This window comes from Arvicanthis niloticus, chromosome 30, assembly GCF_011762505.2.
Source record: "Arvicanthis niloticus isolate mArvNil1 chromosome 30, mArvNil1.pat.X, whole genome shotgun sequence".
NCBI lineage: Eukaryota > Metazoa > Chordata > Mammalia > Rodentia > Muridae > Arvicanthis > Arvicanthis niloticus.
The window spans coordinates 18,888,653-18,906,316 of NC_133438.1; the positions used below are offsets into that span (position 1 = coordinate 18,888,653).

Genomic DNA, 17,664 nt, shown 5'->3' on the forward strand with positions numbered 1-17,664 from the left:
AAAACCCTTATGTATCTCAAGAATAGAGAGGTCTTGGAGGAAGGAGAAAGGACAGAAGGGAGCAGAGCAAAGGAAAGAGGTCAGGCATGGATTGCTTTTGTGTCTCTAGAACATTGGTTATTTCTAAAATGTAACAATCACTGATGTGTACCAACAGACGAATCTTCATGGGCTTGGTCAGTGTTGGTATTTGGATAGCTATACTTGAAGATCCCACTAAATTTGAACATGTTAATAACATAACTTTGAGAAAACCATTATATATATATATATATATATATATATATATATATATATATATATATATCACCATGCTTTAGTCCAAAGCCTTGCCTAATTTCCCCATAGTCACAGTAATAATTGTTGGAATATGTTTTATATAGGGCACAGATACTCTGGTAATAAAATAAGTACTTACAAATTATCTTAATACAAATATTGCCAAAGTATGCAATATTCTTGAAAGAAAATGTCAGTATTAATCCCATTGCTTCATACAAGGTATATACACTAATCAAGTTTTTAATATAAAAATTTGGCTTAATAAAATGGGACTGATATAACTTCCCTATTTTAGAGAGTTATGTGGTCCAATGTAAGTTAAATCAGGGCCTTTGAGGATATAATCATGTATCTGTGTACATGTTTATGTATGTGTGAAACATTATTCCTACTTATTATCCACTTGACAACTCAATTTTGCTTATTCCTAAATTTGGGGAAAATAATGAATCTGCTGTTACAGTACTGCAACCTCAGTGCTGTGGTTCCATCTGCTCGAGTCTCAATAGGCAATCCCTAACAGGACTAGAATGAATACTTTTGCTGAAGCAACAGCTGCTGAATGCTCTCCCTGCTCATCAGATAGAATGTGTTGTTTGGTGCCTGTTTCAACAATCCCAGTGCAGCCTCCCTCTCATCCTGAAGGGATTTCTAGGCTGCCTGCAGGGTCATCACACACAATGTTTGCAGGCAAGAACCTAATGGAGTCCACGTTCCCAGAAACACAGGTACAAGGTGACCTCCGTAGTATCCCCTCAAGGAGTCAAATTAGACAAGCTGATCAAACATGAGTGTATCCAATAGTTTTAGCGCTCTGCTTTCTGGCCGCAACAGGCACCTAGTTTACAAGTTTTACATACAGATGAAAATCAACAGGCTCCCAGGTCACTGCCCTGGGAAACCCCTCACTGCAGACACTTTGGCGGCTATTTGCATGCCTCCAGAGTCTCAGACTATTCCGTGCTGCTGTTTGGTTGTTTCGGGACTTCGGATGTAAGATGTTGCTCGTCTTGGCTACATGCCATCCACCACGCGGTATCTGGCTACCTGCTGGCTGCCTTAGATCCTGAGCTTGTGATCTCCACATCCGGTTGTCTATTTTGCTCATGGGCACAGCATGTTCCAAATCATCGGGGTTCTCGAGGTTCTGTAAGACAGGATGGAGAGAAATGGGATTTCTTGGATATGACACTTGAATAGGGTCTTCTCCTGTCCTCTTGCCACGTTGGCAAAGACAAGACATTTGCCAAATTTGTTGGACAGTGTCTAATCTCACATTCCTGGGATACCCGTAGGCCAGGTGGTGTAGCCAGCTATTTTCCCACTACATTTGTATAAAGCTCGGCGATTGGGATGTCTGAGAGGTAGGCGGAGTGAGGAGTAGGGAGGAGAGGAAGAGGAGAAGGCAGAGGAGGAGAAAGGAGAGAGATGTAGGAGCCATGGAGAACTGCGGGTCCAGGACGGCCCAGGGTAACAATTTATATCTTAAGGTTAGATACTGGGAAACAACTCTAATTATGTGGGCATTTTGTTAATTGAGCATTAGCAAAACATATAAAGCCATTGGATAATCTTCAAACATTAGAGTCTTGTTTCTACCGGGTACCGCGTGGATGGCGGGATGGTCTGGGCTCAGCCAAGCGTTGTGGAGATAGCATGGTAGATTGACAGAGCCATCTCCCATGCTGGCGTCTCGTGGGTGCCAGGGCTGGTGCTTCTGGCCCCTCTGAGCCAGAAGCCTGAGCCGAGCAGCAGCAGGAACACGCCGCCTCAAGCCTTGCCTAGTCAGGAACAGGGCAGTCCCATAACAACAAGCCAGTATGGGTGCCGCTGTTTTTAAATATTAACCGTAACAAGGTGGGGTTGGCTACACGAAGAGCAGTGGGCATTTGTAGACCATTCAGATGTATAGCAAATCGCACGGGATGGGGCCCTCTGAGATGCCACCATTTGCATTTCCTTAGCCAGTATGTTTCTTAAGAAGGGCAGGGCAAACAGTGACTTCATGAAATTCGCAGGCAAATGGATGGAACTTGAAAATATTATCCTGAGTGAGGTAACCCAATCACAAAAGAACGCACATGGTACGCACTCACTGATAAGTGGATATTAGCCCAAAAGTTCAGAATACCCAAGATACAATTCACAGACAACATGAAACTCAAGAAGAAGGAAGATCAAAGTGTGGGTGCTTTGGTCCTTCTAGGAAGGGGGAACAAAATACTCACGGGAGGAAATACAAAGTGTGGAGCAGAGACTGAAGGAATGGCCATCCAGAGACTGCCCCACCTGGGGACCCACCCCATATAAAGTTACCAAACTCAGACGCTATTGTGGATGCTGGGAAGTGCTTGCTGACAGGAGCTGATATAGCTGTCTCCTGAGAGGCTCTCCCCGAGCCTGACAAGTACAGATATAGATACTGACAGCCAACCATTGGACTGAGCGCAGGGTCCCTGATGGAGGAGTTAGAGAAGGGACTGAAGGATCTATAGGGGTTTGCAATCCCATGCGGGGAGCAACAGTGTCAACCGGCCAGACCCTCCGGATTCCCGGGTAGTAGACCACCAACCAAAGAATACACATGGAGGGGCCCAGGGCTCTGGCCACATACGTGGCAGAGGATGGCCTTGTTGGACATAAGTGGGAGGAGAGGCCCTTGGGCCTGAGGGGGCTCAATGCCTCAGTGTAGGGGAATACCAGGGCGAGAAAGCAGGAGTGGGTGGGTGGGGGAGCACCCTCATAGAGACAGGGGGGATGGGATAGGGTGTTTCTGAAGGGGAGACCTGGAAAGACAGTAACATTTGAAATGTAAATAAAATTTAAAAAATGTAAAAAAGAAAGAAAGAAAGAAAGAAAGAAAGAAAGAAAGAAAGGAAAAAAGAAAGAAAGAAAAGTAGGGCAGGACTCAGAAACAGCACCTTCCCAACAAGTCGTCACATCTCACGTTTGTGATTGGCCATTATCTAAAGTTTTGAAACAAAATTCTTTAAATATGAAATCAAAAGAAAGAGCAAACAAACAGCATTCAAAATTTTCTGTAACTCTCCTGGTTTCCAGACGCTCGAAGTAAAACCACACACCTCCACAACATGAGTCCTCGTGAAATCACTGCTTTCCCAAAGTTCTGGAGGTCAAACCTGGGGCCTCGTACACACACGAGAGAAATACTCCATCACTGTAGCTCCTCCTCAGCTTCATGGTCATGAGTAGCACCGGTGGTAATCCACACATGCACTTTACTTTTTAAAACATACATTGTGTGTGTGTGTGTGTGTGTGTGTGTGTGTGTGTGTGTGTGTGTGTGTGTTGGGGGCGGGGGTTTGAAAGAAAGACTCAGTAGCTGCTATAACACAGGCACTCCTTTTGAAATCCACATCTAATTAATAAACTCCTAAAGCTCTCTTCCCCCAGGCTATCACCCTCCTCCATCAGTGAGTATGTGTTTTGCCTGTAGATATGTATCCATATCATATGCATGCAGTGCTTGCAGAGGCCAGAAGAGGGTGTTAGACCACCCAGAACTGAAGTTACAGACAGTTGTGAACCACCGTAAGAATACTGGGAATCGAACACGGGTCCTCTGGAAGAGATTCCAGGGCTCTTAGCTGCTCCAGCTTCTTTTCTTGATTTTTAAAGTTAATGAATGTATGACCTTGATCCTCCCCCATGAAAGCTGGGCCCAGATGAAGAGGCATACTCTTGGGCCAGGATGTTTTGTTTCTGATCGGTGAGTGTCCTGTTTGAACCTTCACTTGCACTTGACCCTAAGCCCTTTCAGGTGCAATCTTATAATTTTCTGCTGCCTGTCGGTCTTGCTGCCGGGTCCCCACCTGGAAAGGATCCTCCAGTCCCACATCTTGGACGGCATCTCCCTTTGACACCAAGTGGGCAAAGAGTCAGATATGAGGGAACCAAGGAAAACTGTACCTGTGTCTTGGTCACCATGTCTCCTGAGAATTGAATGCCCCTTGTGATTAAGCATCCTTAAACCTTAAAGCTACAGTTTGGTTGTTCATGGTATATGGAAGCTAACATTCCAGGCATTTCTCTGATCACACTATAATATTTACATTATGTCTTTTTCTCTTCCTTCTGTGGCCTTTCTAGAGAACAATTTAACCTATCCATCTTATGTCAGAGGAAGGGTACTTCATAGTAACACTGATGAAATGTACTGTCCTAGTTAGGATTTGCACTGCTGTGAACAGACACCCTGACTGTGGCAACTCTTATGAAGGATAACATTTAATTGGGGCTGACTTATAGGTTCAGAGCTTCAGTACGTCATCGTCAAGACAGGAAGCATGGCAGTGTCTAGGCAGATATGGCGGTGGAGGAGCCAAGAGTTCTTCATCTTGATCCAAAGGCAGACAGAAAAAAGAGGTAAGGAGGAGGGTCTCAAATCCTACCCTTATAGTGACATACTTCAAGAAGATTACACCTTCTTCAACAAGGCCACACCTCCTAATAGTGTCACTCCCTGGGCCAAGCATATTCAAACCACCACATAAACCTTAAAGGAAAATCCATCCACCATGCCTTGGGTTGAGAGGATGGCCACCTTATTGCATGGATTGTGCTGTTTACTTCATAAATAATTGTAGAGGAGTATTTAAAAGCCACAATGCAGAAACCACTGGCTCTCTCTCTCTCTCTCTCTCTCTCTCTCTCTCTCTCTCTCTCTCTCTCTCTGCTTTCCTTTGTTTTGTTAAATTAAATGCCCCATTAAATGGTCTGTCTTTCAACTGACTTCTTTTCTTTGAAAAGACAAGATCTGGGAAGTCCTTGTATGGCAATGTGGTAACTAGTAATTCTTCCCTTTAAGTCAAAATGTCAGAGTAAACTTCTCTCTCTGTTTACCTAGCCATGGCTGTAGACCTCCACCCAGGGTTACCATGAAGCACTCTTCCTGTGACAAAAGATGAACTGGTTACATACCTTCCTCTCTGCTCAACTCTCTCTTCTTAGCCTGTGATGCTGGTCTAGCCTTTGGTCTACATTCAAATGTGCAACTCTACACATTTGCACTAAATGGTTAAAGTTGCTCAATGGTTAAAATTAATCAAATTGAAAGAGATGGTTGCTTTCAGGTAGGCATCTGTCCCATATCAGTTAACCTCTTGGTTTCCTGAGAATGTTACTGAGCTTGGCTTTAGAAGCTTATTAAACATGCAAAGCAATATACAAGAGATTAGTTTAAGGGAGAAATAAAGTTGGTTTTACTGCGGATGCTAGCAACCTGGAAGGAGGGACACATGTTATTATCTCTCCTCTCTTCCTCCATCTTTGAGGAAGCAGTGAATGCTCATGAAGAAGACCAGGTTAGAGGATGCACGTGGAATTCAATCCCACATTAGACAGGGTTAGTCTGGCACTGGCTACAATTGCTCAACTTCTTGGGGCGGCATTTTGTTATCATGAGGGTAGGCATTTTGCTATCACTGCTTTAATTCTTGTGCTCAGAAGCTGTTATCTGGAATCATCTCAGAAGTATGGGGAGATCGGAAGAATGTGCGGGAGAAGCTTTTGTCTGTGAATAAAGAAGCTAGTAGAGGTAGGTTGAGAACTTCTGCCAGAGAACAGTTCTAACCTGTGTGGTAGCTTGACTCCAAAGTGTCATCTATGGCAAAGCTGGTGAGAGACAAAAACTAATTGCTCAGCTGCTTGACTTCTTATACCAGCGACTTTTAGAGTCGCTAAAAGCAAGTTTACTACAGAGTTTACTCAGGCAGACCCAGGGCTTCACACACACAAGGCCAACATTTACAACTGAGCTGAATCCCAGACTTAAAACCCAAAGTTACACAATTAGAGTTGATGTTACAAAACTGGGCCTCTCCTACAAGTGGGATTTCTGCCTCCACCCTGGGAGTGTTTTTACTTCTGGGTCAGGGGCTCCTTCCCATAGGGATACTTGATGCTGGATTTTGGGCCTATCCAGACAGTATAAGATGATTATCTTGTTTTGAGATAGTGAATATAATTACATCTGCTAACACATACCACCACTCACCAAAATAAGGCAAGGTTTACAGGTTCTAGGACTTAAAGCACAGACACATCTTCTCAGGGGCCCAAGGCAGTCTTCTATAGCCCACTACAAACAAAGAAGCTGAAATGTGAGTTCTCTTTCTGATTTACAGTTAACTTTATGAAGCCTGTGATTTTCATTTATCTGTAAAAACACTTTTTAACTTGCCTTTGAGAGGAAATGTAAAATGGCTTTATTTAAAGCAGGAACCATAAATATAATTTGGTGTTTGTCCAGTTGAAGATAAATTTAAACTGACTTTTCACTACATATAGTAAAAACCATCCCAAACCAGTTGTGTGCAGAGAAGAGAACCATGCCTGTCCCATGGCCCCATCCGGCATTCTCTTTCATTATCCTTTTTCTTTTAGGGTCACCACCTCCTCTAGTCTACACTAAGCTACCTGCCTTAGCCTGCTAATGGCCTTCCTGAAGAAACAGCTAAGCTTGCTTGGGCAAGATCTTCATCTGGTAACTAGAGCTAGAAACACCGACCAAAAGGCTGCTCAACACATCCTTGCTCACTCCAGATACAACAAAAAAATGAACTCCCAACAGGCTTCCCCTCGTGTGCTAGCATTCAAGACAAAGAAAAAAAAATAACCTAAACTCTTCCTTCCCTAATGACCAGTGATGTAAGTTTCTTATAAATATACAAAGGTTTAAATTTATGAAACGTTGGAAAAACTCCTTAATATTATTCACCATCATTTACTTAATTCCAAATCATTGAATTCATTTTAGAACTAGACCTTAGATCTCCAGTCTCCTGATAATATATCTTTGTGCATATCTATGAATATTTTTGTTTTGCAAATACAGGTGAAAACTGTACTTATCCTATTTATGACCCACCCTGCTGTAATTGTGACAAATCCAGTGCTCTTCATCAATTCCTCCTACCCCCAGTTCTGTGGGCTTATCCAAATATGCCAGGAGTCTTATGTGAATAATTCCTTGGCATTTGGTCATTGTGGTTATTGTCAACTGTAGTGGTTGCACAGAAAGGACAGGTGTTTCTAGCTAGTTTTATCAACAAGGTACATGTAGGTCTTGTCGACTCAAGGTGTCCTTCCTAGGGTCTAACCTACCCTCACAACACTGAGGCAACTTTTCTTCCTGATCCAAAATGCCCTTTCAAATGTTTGACAATTAAGAGTGAAAATCTTGGGCCTGGTGGTATAGTGGTAGGGTACTCACCCAGCACACAAAAGAACCTGTCACCCAGCACACATAAGAACCTGTCACTCAGCACACACAAGAACCTGTCACTCAGCACACACAAGAACCTGTCACCCAGCACACACAAGAACCTCTCACTCAGCACACACAAGAACTTGTTACCCAGCACAAAGAACCTGTCACCCAGCACACATAAAAACCTGTCACCCAGCACACATAAGAACCTCTCACCTAGCACACATAAGAACCTCTCACCTAGCACACATAAGAACCTCTCACCCAGCACACATAAAAACCTGTCACCCAGCACACATAAGAACCTCTCACCCAGCACACATAAGAACCTCTCACCTAGCACACATAAGAACCTCTCACCCAGCACACATAAAAACCTGTCACCCAGCACACATAAGAACCTCTCACCCAGCACACATAAGAACTTGTCACCCAACACACACAAGGACCTGTCACCCAGCACACATAAGAACCTATGCTTGATCCTAGTTCTATGAAGGCACATTCACATTAACACAACCCACACACACATAAATAACCCCCTCCTGCCTATCCCCACCTGTCAGGAAGCATGGCCAATATTCTGCCCATAAGCCACCACCGATTCTCTGGTCAGACCTCAATCTCAGGTCAGGCAACTCTGACATTACTCTAACCCCAAGCACCATTCATTAGCTCCTATCTTAAACAAGATAGATGCTTTTTAAAACCTTTTCTTTCAGCTCTGGGGAAAAGGAAGCCACTGGTCTTTAAGACTTAAATTATCACCAAGGTTGAACTGTGTGGGAAGGACAAATTCTCATTATTCCACTTTTCATACAAACCAAACAAACTGGGGGAAAAAGAACCAGCAATAAAAAACAGACAGCTCTAAAAATTTAACATCTCAGTAAAATTGCCTTCATTTTCTGTATAGTTCTGATTTATTTTCCAAATCTTATGGGTAACCCAAAGTATATACTAATCTGATTTTCAAGATTGGGTTTATTTCAGAAAAAAAAATCTGTGTTTATGGGGGAGGGAGGTATTGGTGTGAATGTGCCTTCATAGATAGTACTGGGACCAAGCATAGGTCCTTGTGTGTGCTGGGTGACAGGTTCTTGTGTGTGCTGGGTGACAGGTTCTTGTGTGTTCTACGTGAGTACCCTACCATTATACTACCAAGCCCAAGATTTTCACTTTTAATTGACAAAACATTTCAAAGGACATTTTGGGTCAGGAGGAAAGGTTTAGGGATGGCAGCAGTGACTCTTGCGGCTGCGGTTCCAATAGAAAAGGATCAGGGGCCCCTTGTTTCTCCTTTCCTGCTCCCCACTTGGCAACGGCCTTTCCCCAAAGCTTTAAGCATCACCACAGGATTTAAAGCTTTACCAGGATCGGACCTATTATCTTTCTTCCTTCAAGGAAATTATTTCGGGAAAAATATGAGAATTAGAAAGTATATTTAAGAGCTTAATATGATTTTTAAAATTCCATCTCCCTTTTAAAATCAACTTCAGTATTCTCAGAAAAATGTAGAATCCCTACAGCGCTGGCGATAAAATCTGCTCTTAGCCACATTTTGCTTGTGTTGGACTTGGCAACGCGGCTTCCTCTTTTTGAGTTATTTCAGGGAACTGAGTGAGGATCTAGGAGTGGGTTTGAGAGCTCATTTCAATCTCACCCTTTATAAAGATCCACCCCCAAACAGCGCTGCCCGGTGTTGGTTGAATAATTCACAAATGGACAGATGGAAGCAGGCTTAGAGAAACTGAAGGCGGCGCCACTCATACCCAACCTTTTGTCGAGCGATTCCTGATTCATTTCCACTGTGGCTAAAACAACACAGAGAAAGATTTAACAAAGCAGCTCACTAATAGACCTTTTCCATGTGGATTTATTTAAAAAAAAAAACAAAAAGCAAAACAAAACAGCAACATCAAAAACCTCTTCTTAGTGACATGTTAAGACTCTAGAATCGGATGGAACAAGCAAAGAGTAAATTGAAGCCCAGGAGTTGTATCACAGAATAAGCATTCTGTGAAAGGCTTTGGCGATGGTCCTCGTTCTGTTTCTTTCTTCCTTTTTAAAAACTATAAAAGCATGGTGATTGTTTTGCTCATTCAAAAGCGCAGAACAGAAAAGTAGAGCTGAAGTCACCGCCACTGCCTTTTCCTGAGCCTGTCAGGCAGCCCTCCTTTGGAGCCTCAGGGGCGCTGTGTGACTTCGCAAATTAAGCATCTTGTTAGCGCCCCGAGTCTCCATCTAATTTTCAGTGACCTTGTGAAAATCTCTTCAAGTGTTTGAGTTTGTGTTTGACTTTAAGGTGTGGAAAATAATATCAGCCTCCTACCACGAAGGGACGGGAGTGAGCTCGAGTGAGCCTCATTGAAAGTGCATTGTTCACAATGTGTGAAGCGCGGACACAGTACAGGATGACTGATAGTTGATAAAACACACACACACACACACACACACACACACACACACACACGCGGTGGGGGAGAGGGAGTGGGAGAACTACTCTGTTATCAGGTTTGCACTGTACATTGGCTACAGCTTGAGAGGCACTGGCAGCTTTGCATGGTCTAAGAGCAGAAGTAGCTCGCGTTATCCTATAGAAACCAAGAGTTAACATTTGCACCACCAGACATTTTAACAAGAATTTGGAAGGAATGTAGCTAATAGAGTTTGGTTTGGCTTAAGCCCCTCAAGGCCTCAGAGGCTGTTCAATCCACCCCTTCCTCCTCCCTCAGCTGCCTTCGTGGTGCTGGAACTACACCCAAGAAGGGCTGCTCTCCCTCCTGATGTGTGTATTGGGCCGCTGCTCCTGACTGTGAGTGGGAGTCTCCTTCCTTCCCTAGCCTGCACCATGGCTTAGCCTATCCTCTGGTGCAGCAGTGTCAGTCTGCTCATTTTTCTGTCAGACAGACTTTTCGAAGCCAGAACTTCCATTTGGCCAGACTACTGTCTTCAAGAAACATTTCCACATCTACTTATTATATAGCCTGGTGCTGACTCAAAGTCTCACTACCAGCGTCATCTTCTTGTAATTCAAGCTTTCTTGTTATTGTTTCTCTTAAAACGTTGCTTTCAAAACCAGTCATGGCCCAAAGAGGTGAGTCTAATCGTTCAAAGTACGATGAGGTCTCTCTTACTTATCTGTCTTCTTTTCATTCCGGATAGCTTGAAGAGCTAAAACTACATTTCCCAGATTGCTTTGCTGTGGATAAGATTCTGGGTAGAAATTACATTCTGCCACATAAAAATAACTCAGATAAGCCTTTGCTACATTTTTTTAAAACCTGAATAGAATAAAAAGCCTTTGAAGGATTTTCGGTAGTTCTCCAGTTTTGTAGTACAGAGTTTATACAGCCGATAAGGCTAACCTCTTTCAATGAGGCAGAGCTTAGGATCATTTTATTATTAAAACAAAATAAAACAAACAAAATAAAACCTTTCTGTGGCAAATGGGCTAAATCAAACTAAAAAAATAATTTAGGAAGAGATCTTTTTAATTTTTTGTCTTGGAAATATTTTTCTTCATCCATATATATTTTATATTTTTAATAGATGGGGTGATATACAAAATGTGGTAGTTTATATTGATTGTTAACTTAATTGGCTAAGCAATATGTAAGAAATCAGTAAAGTGCTTGTCTTGTCTAGATAGGGGACTGGTATGCGGGACAGCAACTGAGGAGAAAGCGCTACCCTGTGTATAGGCAATGCATCCCAAAATGGAGGAGGCCTGGGTGAGACCAGAGTGGAGGCAGTAGCAAGCCCACTAGTGTGCCAGACCCCTTCTCTCCTCTCATGGTTTCTAAGATGCTAAACTCTGCTCCCCACCTCTCTTTTGGCCCCAATTTACTTAAATTTTGTTTGTTTCAAACTCACTAGCCAGCACAGGCTACCCTAGAACTCTCAGCTGCTCTCCTGACTCATGTCTTCAAGTGCTGGGACCGTAGGCACGAGCCACAAGCCAGAACTTGCCCCTGCCTTCAAACCTAGCCATCTTATGTGGAGCTCTGATTTCCACACTCTATTGTTCTGGACTCAAACTATAAAGCTCTCTGTGACTGCAGGTTCCACATCTGCACATTCAACCAAGTACAGACGGGAAGTGTGCCCAAAGGAGTCTGAAACTCCCAAAATAAAATAGCCGTTAAAGGTAATCCTGTGTATTTAAGATCGGAAATGTGATATCTATCTATCTATCTATCTATCTATCTATCTATCTATCTATCCATCCATCCATCCATATCATCTATTTAATCTATCATCTATCTACAATCTATCTATCTAAAGAATATATCCATATCATATATCTTATCTATCTATCTATCTATCTATCTATCCATCCATCTATCCATCCATATCATCTATCATCTATTATCTATCTATCACCTATCTATCATCTATCTATCTATTGTATCTATCATCAATCTATCACCTATCTATATCTATCTACAGCTATATTATCTATAGATCTCACAATCAAGTTAACTAACATAAACCTCCTATGGTGTGTATACATGTTAAAATAGCCTCTATTCTTTATTCAAATTTCTAGTACATCAATACACCATTATCACCATGGTACACATTAGTTTTTCAGAACTTATTTTTAATGGAAAATGCTCTTGACCCACAGCTGCCATCTCTAAAGAGAGGAGACAGAAAGCCAACCTGCAATATCAAAACAAAGTGACTCCACTTATATGAAAACCTTTAAGGGGTCAGCAAAGCACAGGTTAGAAACTTGACAGTCAGTGAAATGGCGTCAGGTCTGTGACTTCAGGTCAGCAGAGAGTGCACACTGTCAGGATGTTTCCAGATGCACCCTGAAGGGATGTCTGCACTCTGACTTTTGTGAGGATGCTGCGTAAGCACGGCATTGTGTAGCCTCCAGCTTTCTTGGACACTAAATCCACTCTGCTGTGTTCTGCATATCCCCTTCTCTCTGGGAGCTGGACCGATGCTAGGGCATAAGTCACTAATGTTCATGCCTGATCATCAAAGTATAGACCTTTACTCTATACTTCATTCCTTGCAGTTAAGTGACGTTTTCTTTCCTTGGAACTCAAAGTAGCAAGATACTCTTTGGGGATGCCCTTTCCTCCTTTAAGCATATATATTTGTGTAGTGCTGGTGATCCAACTCAGGGCTTGCTGCATGCTAGGGAAGTGCTGTTCACTGAGCTGCCCTTTGGGGACTTTCTTAGCTTGTTATCTTTGTCTATACAGTCCTACATGTTCCTTGTTAGAACAGCTAAAATGTCACTTTGTAAATACTTCAGTACTTATTATGAAATGGTCTCTTCTATATGTGTGATTCCCTAGTGCTGGTCAGAAAAGCATGATTACAGACTATCTCAGCAGCCCTCCAGAACTACTCAGATTCAACCAAATCTTAAACATCTAAGAACACCTACATTGGACACTGTCTGAGTTAGAGTTTCCATTGCTATCAAGAGACACCATGACCAAGACAACTCTTATAAAAGCAAACACTTCATTGGGGCTGGCTTACACGTTCAGAGGTCTAGTCCATTATCTTCATAGCTGGAAGCATGGCAGCTTACAGGCAGTCATGGTACTGGAGATGCTGAGAGTTCTACATCTTGTTCTAAAGACAACCAGGAAAAGACTAACTTTCAGGCAGCTATGAGGAACATCTCATTGCCCACCCACACAGAGACACAATTCTTCCAACAAGGCCACACCTACTCCAGCAAGGCCACACCTCCTAACAGTGCCACTCCCTAGGCTAAGCATATACAAACCACCACAGACACAGTTTAGCCTCAGGTTGGGTTCATACTGCCACCTGCATTATGTTTGAGCTTCAATCTTAGATTGGAGGAAATCTTGGAAATGACTGAAAACATACCTACAAGGGGCCGAGTTTGCTGAAGTTACACGTGGTGCAATTTTACTTCTACTTGGGTTAAGCCAAATGTTAGAATATCCACTAATGTGGGAGAATAGACTCCCTGTATCCTATTTAACTATTGCTAGTCTCAGATGGCTTCAGAGTTGCCATGAATCCTTACTCCAGAAATGCTGGACTCAGCTTTCTGCTTAAACCCCCTTTTCACTAATAGAGAAAAATCATATGGCTTTCAGGACATCAGCTGGTTTCTTAGATTCACCCAGAAAGTCTAGATTTTCCTTCGTATCTGTCTTTTCTATTGTATATACAATGGCTGTCATTCAAACCACAAATTTGATTCCCCCCCCCCACACACACACACATACACACAGCAGATGGTCTTATTTTCTGCTTTCTTTAGGTTCTTCTCTGTGATCCCTCTGTAGTAGCCACTCTCCAGGCCTGCACCAGCGGCACCTCCCTTTCCTAGCTACTCCTCATGATTGCATAAGCAGGGATCTTTTATCACACCACATGACATAACAACAAATCAGTCAGTAGGTGCCAGGTTGCTCCACACCCACCTCAGTGTCTGTCTTAGGGTTTCGTTGCTGTGAAGAGACACTGTGACTATGGCAAGTCTTATAAAGGAAAACATTTAATGGGGGCTGGCTTACAGTTTCAGAAGCTGAGTCCATTAACAGCTTAGCGAGAAGCACAGTGGTATGCTGGAGGAACCAAGGGTTCTACATCTTAACCTGAAGGAAGCAGAAGGAGACGTTGTGACTCACCGGGCTGCACCTTGAGCATACATGACCTCAAATCTTGCCTCCACAATAACACACTTCCTCCAACAAGGACATGTCTACTCTAAGAAGGCCATATCCCCTAATAGTGCCACTCCCTATGGTCAAGCATCCAAACACAGTCTATGGGGGCTATTTCTATCAAACCACCACATTCCACTCCCTGGCCACCATAGGCTTGTAGATACAATATAATATAGAAATGCATTCCGTTCAACTTCAAAAATCTCCATAGTCTATAACAATCTTAATCTTTATAAAAAGTCTAAGGTCTCTTCTGAGATTCAGGCACAGCAACATACTTCCTCTAACAAGGCCATGCCTACTCCAACAAGGCCACGTTTCCTAAGAATGCTACTCCTTATGGCCAAACATTCAAACACATTAGTCTATAGGGGGCCATTCCTATCAAGCTGCCACAATGTCCTACCTATTTCTTTTCCTATTGATCATTCATCACCCCACTGGAGTCTAGTACAGGTTCCCTTGCTTTTCCAGAGAAATTGCTCGTTCCTGACAAATCCAATGGCAAATGCAAGTCTTCATCTTCATTCAGAGTTCTCCTTGACACTGCTGATCCTTGGCTCTCCTCTCACCTGGCTGGAAGCTCTTTCCTAATCTCTTCTGAGACCCCTTCTTGACCAGTCTGTGTTCTTCAAGTTTTCATTGAGGGCCTGTTCTGTCCATCATTCCCTTGGGTATACAGTCTTAAAGCCACAGTTACCATCTTAAAGTCCAGTGTGACTGAAATCAGTTTCTGAGCCATCCCTTGGTATCTTTAAAGCCTCTGTCCCTTCCTCATTTCCCTAGCCATCTTTAGATTCCCGACATTTTCCACAGAAGACTTGGGTCCCTTGTTGTTTCAGGGATGGGATAGTGCATTTTCCCATGGAAGAATGATAGACAGCAGATGGAATAAGCAAAGCCAAAGACATGATTTATAAATCATACATTCTCTATGTGACCTCAGGTTTTATTTTCACCTATGTACAGTAAGTATCACAGTTATCCTGACAGTCTCACAGAAGACTTTCGCTGGCTTTCAGTGGACTCCCTCCCTCTGACCCTGGCTTACACTATTCATTCAAACTGGTCCTTCTAAAACAGATGTTAGCAAATCTTTTCAGTAAAGGATCAGACAATAATTATTTTAGACTCTGCAAGCCCTATTAACTCAGTTGCAACTCTTAGTGTAGCACAAGATTGACCACAGGCACCATTAAGTAAATGAACATAAAATCAAACAAATAGGCACAGAGGTGATTCAATACAACAAGGTGAGAGATATAAACTTGATCTTATCCTTTCCATCGAGTTTAGCATAAACTTCATATCCTTCCAAATAGTTTATAATGCCAGTTATCACTGAGTATCCAGCATGAAAGCTGTACTGGAAGACCTATACTATTGCCTTGCATTTCTATCTGCACCTAAGTAGGTCTGTCTGAGGAGGACATGGATAACCAGTGATTGGGTAGTTTATATAATGTAGCATTGAGTTATAGCTCTGTCCTTAGGAAAGCTGTGATCTTAGACAAGCCTCAATTTCATCACTTGTGAGAATACATAGCAATATTAACATTGTTTTAGAAAAAAAAATACTATCACCCCTTGTGAAATTCAGCTACATACAAAGTAAATAGCATAATAAAAAAAGAAGAACAAATGTCCATGCTGCCTATGTAGACTTGGCTGGTTCATACTTCTCCCTTCCCCTCTGGGTCACTATCTTGGGGTCTCCATGTTTGCCTTTTATTGACACAGGAGGTCAGGAACAGCTCAGTGGATTCCTAGAGGATCCATACCACCTGCACCTCTTCAAACATACTCACTCATTCTCTTGTGATGGAAGCTGACACCCTACTTAAATCAAGCCTAAAGTGGGAACCATGGCTCCTAACCTATTTCTGAAGTCAATCACACCTCTCATGAAGCTATATAGAAATAATTCTGGTGCCTGTGAGTGATTGTGTATTTAAAAAAAAATGTCACTTTGAGTGTGTAGGTGTATGGTTGTGAGTGTGTGGACATGTGTGTAATCCTGAGTGTGTTTGTGTAAGTGTTGGGAGAGTGTATTTTTCCCATGAGAGAATGATAGACAGCAGATGCAGTAAACAAAAGCAGGGTGTGATTTATAGATCATATATTCTTTGTGACCACAGGCCTTATTTCCATGTATGTGCAGAATCAGAATATGGGTCTAGGCTTAAACATCAAGTAGGGAATTCTTATTCATACACTTGCTGCCTTTAAAGTGCTCCTTCGTGCAGCTTTGGTTGCCTCATGACTTGAAGAATTTGACTTATTAAGGCTGTTATAATACTGCCCCAGCCCGCAGGGCAGTGAGCTTGGACTGGGGGACCACCTGAAGGAATGGGGGAACAAGGGGTGCAAAGAACAGACAGCAAGTCAAGAGGTCTGATCAAGCTGTCAATTTTAATTGCTCCCACACAGGTTATATACACATAGAAGCAGGATATGGGTTTGGGGGGTGACATAGGGTAGCTTCCTCTCTGGGGAGCACAGGTGTTCTCAAGAACAGGATGTTGGTTGGGTGAAAAGTTCAGCAGAAGGAAAAGAACAGGTTGCTAGGTACCTGTCCATAAGATCTATAGTTGTTTGTTCTTAACTAAGCTAGTACTTTCACACATAAGCTACCTGTCCACAAGATCTATAGCTACTTGTTCTCAACTGGGTTACTACTTTCCCACAGAGGCCAAGACTTTGTGACAGTAAGCACGTATGGCTGACAAAGCAGTTAATGTTTAAGCAAGGTCGCTCCCGACATCTCTCCCCTGTATTCTTTGTATAGAGGGACCGTGGCAATTTTAATCTTTGCCAAGTTGGAGATAGAGGCCCGACCTCCAGTAATTAAAGGGGACCTTGTAATGGCTCCAGTCCTCCTGGTGTTGTCCAGCGAGGCATGAGGGCCATACCTATCCTGATGTCTTTTTCCTGGAGAGGGGATAGTTTGGACATCAACCCCTATGCAGTCAGGCTTGTCCCTCAGGGAACCCAGAAAGATATTTTTAGTTTTTGTTTTATATACCCTTGCAGTGCTTTGCCTTGCAGCCTAAGCAAGAACTTAGATCGACAGTCAGAGGGGGTTCTGGGTGGCCCCTCTCTGCTTGGTCCAGGGGTGGAAGTCCTCTCTTTTAGTGAACTTCCTTGCTTTAGTGGAGATAGGTTTTGGGAACACCCTGGGTGGAACATCAACCTCATCTTGAGTCTCTTGGTCCTCTATAGCTTATGATAATGTACCTGGATAAGCTTTGTTGCCAAATTATCTATCTGTTGCTTCACAAAATTGAAGAGTCTGTTAAAGGCCCAAGGGCCAAAACCAAAAGGAGAAGAAGACCGACCACAGGACCCTGGATGGAAGGGAGAAGGGTGGTAAGCCAAGTAGAGGCAGAGAACCAGTTTTTAAGCCACACCTCTTCTAGTTCTCCCTGTTTCTTTTGCCATTCTAATCTCTCTCTGATCTTGGCCTTA

The 17,664-nt window shown here is 42.8% G+C and overlaps 1 long non-coding RNA gene across 1 annotated transcript; it reads right to left on the reverse strand.

The window, feature by feature from the left end:
* Positions 1-497: 497 nt before the first annotated feature.
* Positions 498-15,600, reverse strand: LOC143440705 (uncharacterized). Its single transcript, XR_013108181.1, has 4 exons — positions 14,603-15,600; positions 14,044-14,124; positions 13,025-13,120; positions 498-1,429 (listed from the first exon to the last, which is right to left on the reverse strand). It is a non-coding gene; the product is annotated as an uncharacterized LOC143440705 (long non-coding RNA).
* Positions 15,601-17,664: the final 2,064 nt, after the last annotated feature.